The sequence below is a fragment of the Heptranchias perlo genome, unplaced genomic scaffold (genome assembly GCF_035084215.1).
Source record: "Heptranchias perlo isolate sHepPer1 unplaced genomic scaffold, sHepPer1.hap1 HAP1_SCAFFOLD_350, whole genome shotgun sequence".
Classification (NCBI taxonomy): Eukaryota; Metazoa; Chordata; class Chondrichthyes; order Hexanchiformes; family Hexanchidae; genus Heptranchias; species Heptranchias perlo.
Genome location: NW_027139362.1, coordinates 182,846 through 189,150, shown reverse-complemented (window position 1 = coordinate 189,150; position 6,305 = coordinate 182,846).

Here is a 6,305-nt window from a genome sequence, read left to right as displayed (position 1 = left end):
TCTACCCCAGAAGGCTGTGGATGCTCAGTCGTTGAGGATATTCAAGGCTGAGATCGATGGATTTTTGGACTCTCGGGGGAATCGAGGGATATGGGGATCGGGCGGGAAAGTGGAGTTGAGATCGAAGATCAGCCATGATCCGATTGAATGGCAGAGCAGGCTCGAGGGGCCGAATGGCCTACTCCTGCTCCTATTCCTTATGTTCTTATGTGCATCTCGATGGACTTCCACCATCTTGATAGTCTCACGATACAACAATAATGGAGTTGTTGACTACTTATGGCAATCAGTCTCTATCAATGAGTTTACAACAGACCCAAACATGAGGCGAGGGAAACTCTCAGTGGTGGAGAGCTTTGGGAATCATAGGTCCAAAGTCACCTGTTCCTCCCGAGCCTGTAGCACTCGCCACATGTCAGGTCCCAAATTACTCTGTTCCGGTCTGCTGGGATCCATGTTTACCTGATGTGCTGGACCCGCGATTACTTGATCTGATCCGAGCTGAGGGCATCTGCTGGGATCCACTGTCACTTGAACTGATCTGCCGGGATCCATGTCTACTTGACCTGGTCTGCTGGATTCCACTATCTGCTTAACCTGATCTTCAGGAATCCACTGTCACTTGACCTGATCTGCTGGGAACCACTGTCACTTGACCTGATCTGCTGGGAACCACTGTCACTTGACCTGATCTGCTGGGAACCACTGTCGCTTGACCTGATCAGCTGGGATCCATGTCTACTTGACCTTATCTGCTGGGATCCACTGTCACTTGACCTGATCTGCTGGGAACCACTGTCGCTTGACCTGATCAGCTGGGATCCATGTCTACTTGACCTGATCTGCTGGGATCCACTGTCACTTGACCTGATCTGCCGTGATCCATGTCTACTTGACCTGATCAGCTGGGATCCACTGTTACTTGACCTGATCTGCTGGGATCCACTGTTACTTGACCTGATCTGCTGGGATCCACTGTCACTTGACCTGATCTGCTGGGAACCACTGTCGCTTGACCTGATCAGCTGGGATCCATGTCTACTTGACCTGATCTGCTGGGATCCACTGTCACTTGACCTGATCTGCCGTGATCCATGTCTACTTGACCTGATCAGCTGGGATCCACTGTTACTTGACCTGATCTGCTGGGATCCACTGTTACTTGACCTGATCTGCTGGGATCCACTGTCACTTGACCTGATCGGCCGGGATCCATGTCTACTTGACCTGATCTGCTGGGATCCACTGTCACTTGACCTGATCTGCCGTGATCCATGTCTACTTGACCTGATCTGCCGTGATCCATGTCTACTTGACCTGATCAGCTGGGATCCACTGTTACTTGACCTGATCTGCTGGGATCCACTGTTACTTGACCTGATCTGCTGGGATCCACTGTCACTTGACCAGATCGGCTGGGATTCACTGTCACTTGACCTGATCTGCTGGATTCCATTATCTGCTTAACCAGATCTTCAGGAATGCACAGTCTGCTTGACCTGATCAGCTGGGATCCACTGTCACTTGACCTGATCAGCCAGGATCCACTGTCACTTGACCTGATCAGCTGGGATCCACTGTCTACTTGACCTGATCTGCTGGGATCCACTGTCACTTGACCTGATCAGCCAGGATCCACTGTTACTTGACCTGATCTGCTGGGATCCACTGTCACTTGACCTGATCTGCTGGGAACCACTGTCGCTTGACCTGATCAGCTGGGATCCATGTCTACTTGACCTGATCTGCTGGGATCCACTGTCACTTGACCTGATCTGCCGTGATCCATGTCTACTTGACCTGATCAGCTGGGATCCACTGTTACTTGACCTGATCTGCTGGGATCCACTGTTACTTGACCTGATCTGCTGGGATCCACTGTCACTTGACCTGATCGGCCGGGATCCATGTCTACTTGACCTGATCTGCTGGGATCCACTGTCACTTGACCTGATCTGCCGTGATCCATGTCTACTTGACCTGATCTGCCGCGATCCATGTCTACTTGACCTGATCAGCTGGGATCCACTGTTACTTGACCTGATCTGCTGGGATCCACTGTTACTTGACCTGATCTGCTGGGATCCACTGTCACTTGACCAGATCGGCTGGGATTCACTGTCACTTGACCTGATCTGCTGGATTCCATTATCTGCTTAACCAGATCTTCAGGAATGCACAGTCTGCTTGACCTGATCAGCTGGGATCCACTGTCACTTGACCTGATCAGCCAGGATCCACTGTCACTTGACCTGATCAGCTGGGATCCACTGTCTACTTGACCTGATCTGCTGGGATCCACTGTCACTTGACCTGATCAGCCAGGATCCACTGTTACTTGACCTGATCTGCTGGGATCCACTGTCACTTGACCTGATCAGCTGGGATCCACTGTCACTTGACCTGATTTGCTGGGATCCACTGTCACTTGACCTGATCAGCTGGGATCCAGTCACTTGACCTGTTCAGCTGGGATCCACTATCACTTGACCTGATCTGCTGGGATCCACTGTCACTTGACCTGATCAGCTGGGATCCACTGTCACTTGAGCTGATCAGCTGGGATCCACTGTTAGTTGACCTGTTCAGCTGGGATCCACTGTCTGCTTGACCTGATCAGCCGGGATCCACCAGCATAAACAGGAGGGAGGGTTCCACAGTCACTCTTGGTGGTACTTGCCCGGGTAAAGGAGGAACTAAAACGGGTGGGTGGGGAGGACCTGCTCCTGACCCACCACCCAGCAGGCCTCCAACTGGATGCTGGAAGAATGAGGGACTAGACTCGGTAACAATGATATTCACTGACTCTGTTATAAGGCTGTATAATTCTCATATAGTGTCAGCGTTCCAATACATAATCCAGGCCCACACTCCCCGGTGCCAGTACTGAGGGAGTGCTGCACTGTCAGAGGTAGATGGATATACTCCAGGACTCGAGCCCCATAATCCAGGCCTACACTCCCCGGTGCCAGTACTGAGGGAGTGCTGCACTGTCAGAGGTAGATGGATATACTCCAGGACTTGAGCCCATAATATTTTTTTTTATTCGTTCAAGGGATGTGGGCGTCGCTGGCGAGGCCGGCATTTATTGCCCATCCCTAATTGCCCTTGATAAGGTGGTGGTGAGCCGCCTTCTTGAACTGCTGCAGTCCGTGTGGTGAAGGTTCTCCCACAGTGTTGTTAGGAAGGGAGTTCCAGGATTTTGACCCAGCGACGATGAAGGAACGGCGATATATTTCCAAGTCGGGATGGTGTGAGACTTGGAGGGGAACGTGCAGGTGGTGTTGGTCCCATGTGCCTGCTGCTCTTGTCCTTCTAGGTGGTAGAGGTGGCGGGTTTGGGAGGTGCTGTCGAAGAAGCCTTGGCGAGTTGCTGCAGTGCATCCTGTGGATGGTACACACTGCAGCCACTGTGCGCTGGTGGTGAAGGGAGTGAATGTTTAGGGTGGTGGATGGGGTGCCAATCAAGTGGGCTGATTTGCCTTGGATGGTGTCGAGCTTCTTGAGTGTTGTTGGAGCTGCACTCATCCAGGCAAGTGGAGAGTATTCCATCACACTCCTGACTTGTGCCTTGTAGATGGTGGAAAGGCTTTGGGGAGTCAGGAGGTGAGTCACGTGCCGCAGAATACCCAGCCTCTGACCTGCTCTTGTAGCCACAGCATTTATATGGCTGGTCCAGTTAAGTTTCTGGTCAATGGTGACCCCCAGGATGTTGATGGTGGGGGATTCGATGGTAATGCCGTTGAATGTCAAGGGGAGTTGGTTAGAATCTCTCTTGTTGGAGATGGTCATTGCCTGGCACTTGTCTGGCACAAATGTTACTTGCCACTTATAAACCCAAGCGTGGATGTTGTCCAGGTCTTTCTGCATGCGGGCTCGGACTGCTTCATTATTTGAGGGGTTGCGAATGGAACTGAACATTGTGCAATCAACGGACATCCCCATTTCTGACCTTATGATGGAGGGAAGGTCATTGATGAAGCAGCTGAAGATGGTTGGGCCTCGGACACTGCCCTGACGAACTCCTGCAGCAATGTCCTGGGGCTGAGATGATTGGCCTCCAACAACCACTACCATCTTCCGTTGTGCTAGGTATGACTCCAGCCACTGGAGCGATTTCCCCCTGATTCCCAATGACTTCAATTTTACTCGGGCTCCTTGGTCAAATGCTGCCTTGATGTCAAGGGCAGTCACTCTCACCTCACCTCTGGAATTCAGCTCTTTTGTCCATGTTTGGACCAAGGCTGTAATGAGGTCTGGAGCCAAGTGGTCCTGGCGGAACCCAAACTGAGCTTCAGTGAGCAGGTTATTGGTGAGTAAGTGCCGCTTGATAGCACTGTCGACGACACCTTCCATCACTTTGCTGATGATTGAGAGTAGACTGATGGGACGGTAATTGGCCGGATTGGATTTGTCCTGCTTTTTGTGGACAGGACATACCTGGGCAATTTTCCACATTGTCGGATAGATGCCAGTGTTGTAGCTGTACTGGAACAGCTTGGCTAGAGGCGCAGCTAGTTCTGGAGCACAAGTCTTCAGCACTGCAGCTGGGATGTTGTTGGGGCCCATAGCCTTTGCTGTATCCGGTGCACTCAGCCGTTTCTTGACATCACGTGGAGTGAATCGAATTGGCTGAAGACTGGCTTCTGTGATGGTGGGGATATCAGGAGGAGGCCGAGATGGATCATCCACTCGGCACTTCTTGCTGAAGATGGTTGCAAACGCTTCAGCCTTGTCATTTGCACTCATGTGCTGGACTCTGCCATCATTGAGGATGGGGATGTTTACAGAGCCTCCTCCTCCCGTTAGTTGTTTAATTATCCACCACCATTCACGACTGGATGTGGCAGGACTGCAGAGCTTTGATCTGATCCGTTGGTTGTGGAATCGCTTAGCTCTGTCGATAGCATGTTGCTTCCGTAGTTTAGCATGCATGTAGTCCTGAGTTGTAGCTTCACCAGGTTGGCACCTCATTTTTAGGTACGCCTGGTGCTGCTCCTGGCATGCTCTTCTACACTCCTCATTGAACCAGGGTTGATCCCCTGGCTTGTTGGTAATGGTAGAGTGAGGAATATGCCGGGCCATGAGGTTACAGATTGTGCTGGAATACAATTCTGCTGCTGCTGATGGCCCACAGTGCCTCATGGATGCCCAGTTTTGAGCTGCTAGATCTGTTCTGAATCTGTCCCATTGAGCACCGTGGTAGTGCCACACAACACGTTGGATGGTGTCCTCAGTGCGAAGACGGGACTTCGTCTCCACGAGTACTGTGCAGTGGTCACTCCTACCAATACTGTCATGGACAGATGCATCTGCGACAGGTAGATTGGTGAGGACGAGGTCAAGTAAGTTTTTCCCTCGTGTTGGTTCGCTCACCACCTGCCGCAGGCCCATTCTGGCAGCTATGTCCTTCAGGACTCGGCCAGCTCGGTCAGTGGTGGTGTTACCGAGCCACTCTTGGTGATGGACATTGAAGTCCCCCACCCAGAGTACATTCTGTGCCCTTGCTACCCTCAGTGCTTCCTCCAAGTGGTGTTCAACATGGAGGAGGACTGATTCATCAGCTGAGGGAGGACGGTAGGTGGTAATCAGCAGGAGGTTTCCTTGCCCATGTTTGACCTGTTGCCATGAGATTTCATGGGGTTCAGAATCCAGGCCCACACTCCCCGGTGCCAGTACTGAGGGAGTGCTGCACTGTCGGAGGTAGATGGATATACTCTAGGACTTGAGCCCCTAATCCAGGCCCACACTCCCCGGTGCCAGTACTGAGGGAGTGCTGCACTGTCGGAGGTGCCATCTTTAGGATGAGACGTTAAACCGAGGGCCCCGTCTGCCCCTCTCAGGTGGATGTAAAAGATCCCACGGCCACTATTGGAAGAAGAGCAGGGGGGAGTTCTCCCCGGTGTCCTGGGTCCAATATTTATCCCTCAACAAACATCACTGAAAAAACAGATGATCTGGGTCATTTACCACATGGCTGTTTGCGGGATCTTGCTGTGCGCAAATTATGCCGCGTTTCCCACATTACAAACAGTGACTGCACTTCAAAAAAAGTACTTCATCGGCCGTAAAGGGCTTTGGGACGTCCTGAGGTGGTGAAAGGCACTGTCGAAATGCGAGTCTTTCTTAATAATGTCACATTTTTTTCTTTTTCAGTTGAATGCAGCAACAAGTGCGGTAAGTGTGTCCGAGCTCACCCTCGGACAGTATCTTAAGTTAAAATTAAAGACCCTGCACACACTCGATGCCGTAGACTCTAGTTATGTTGAGAGAGATTAATAACAGGGAAGTAAATCACTGGTTCGG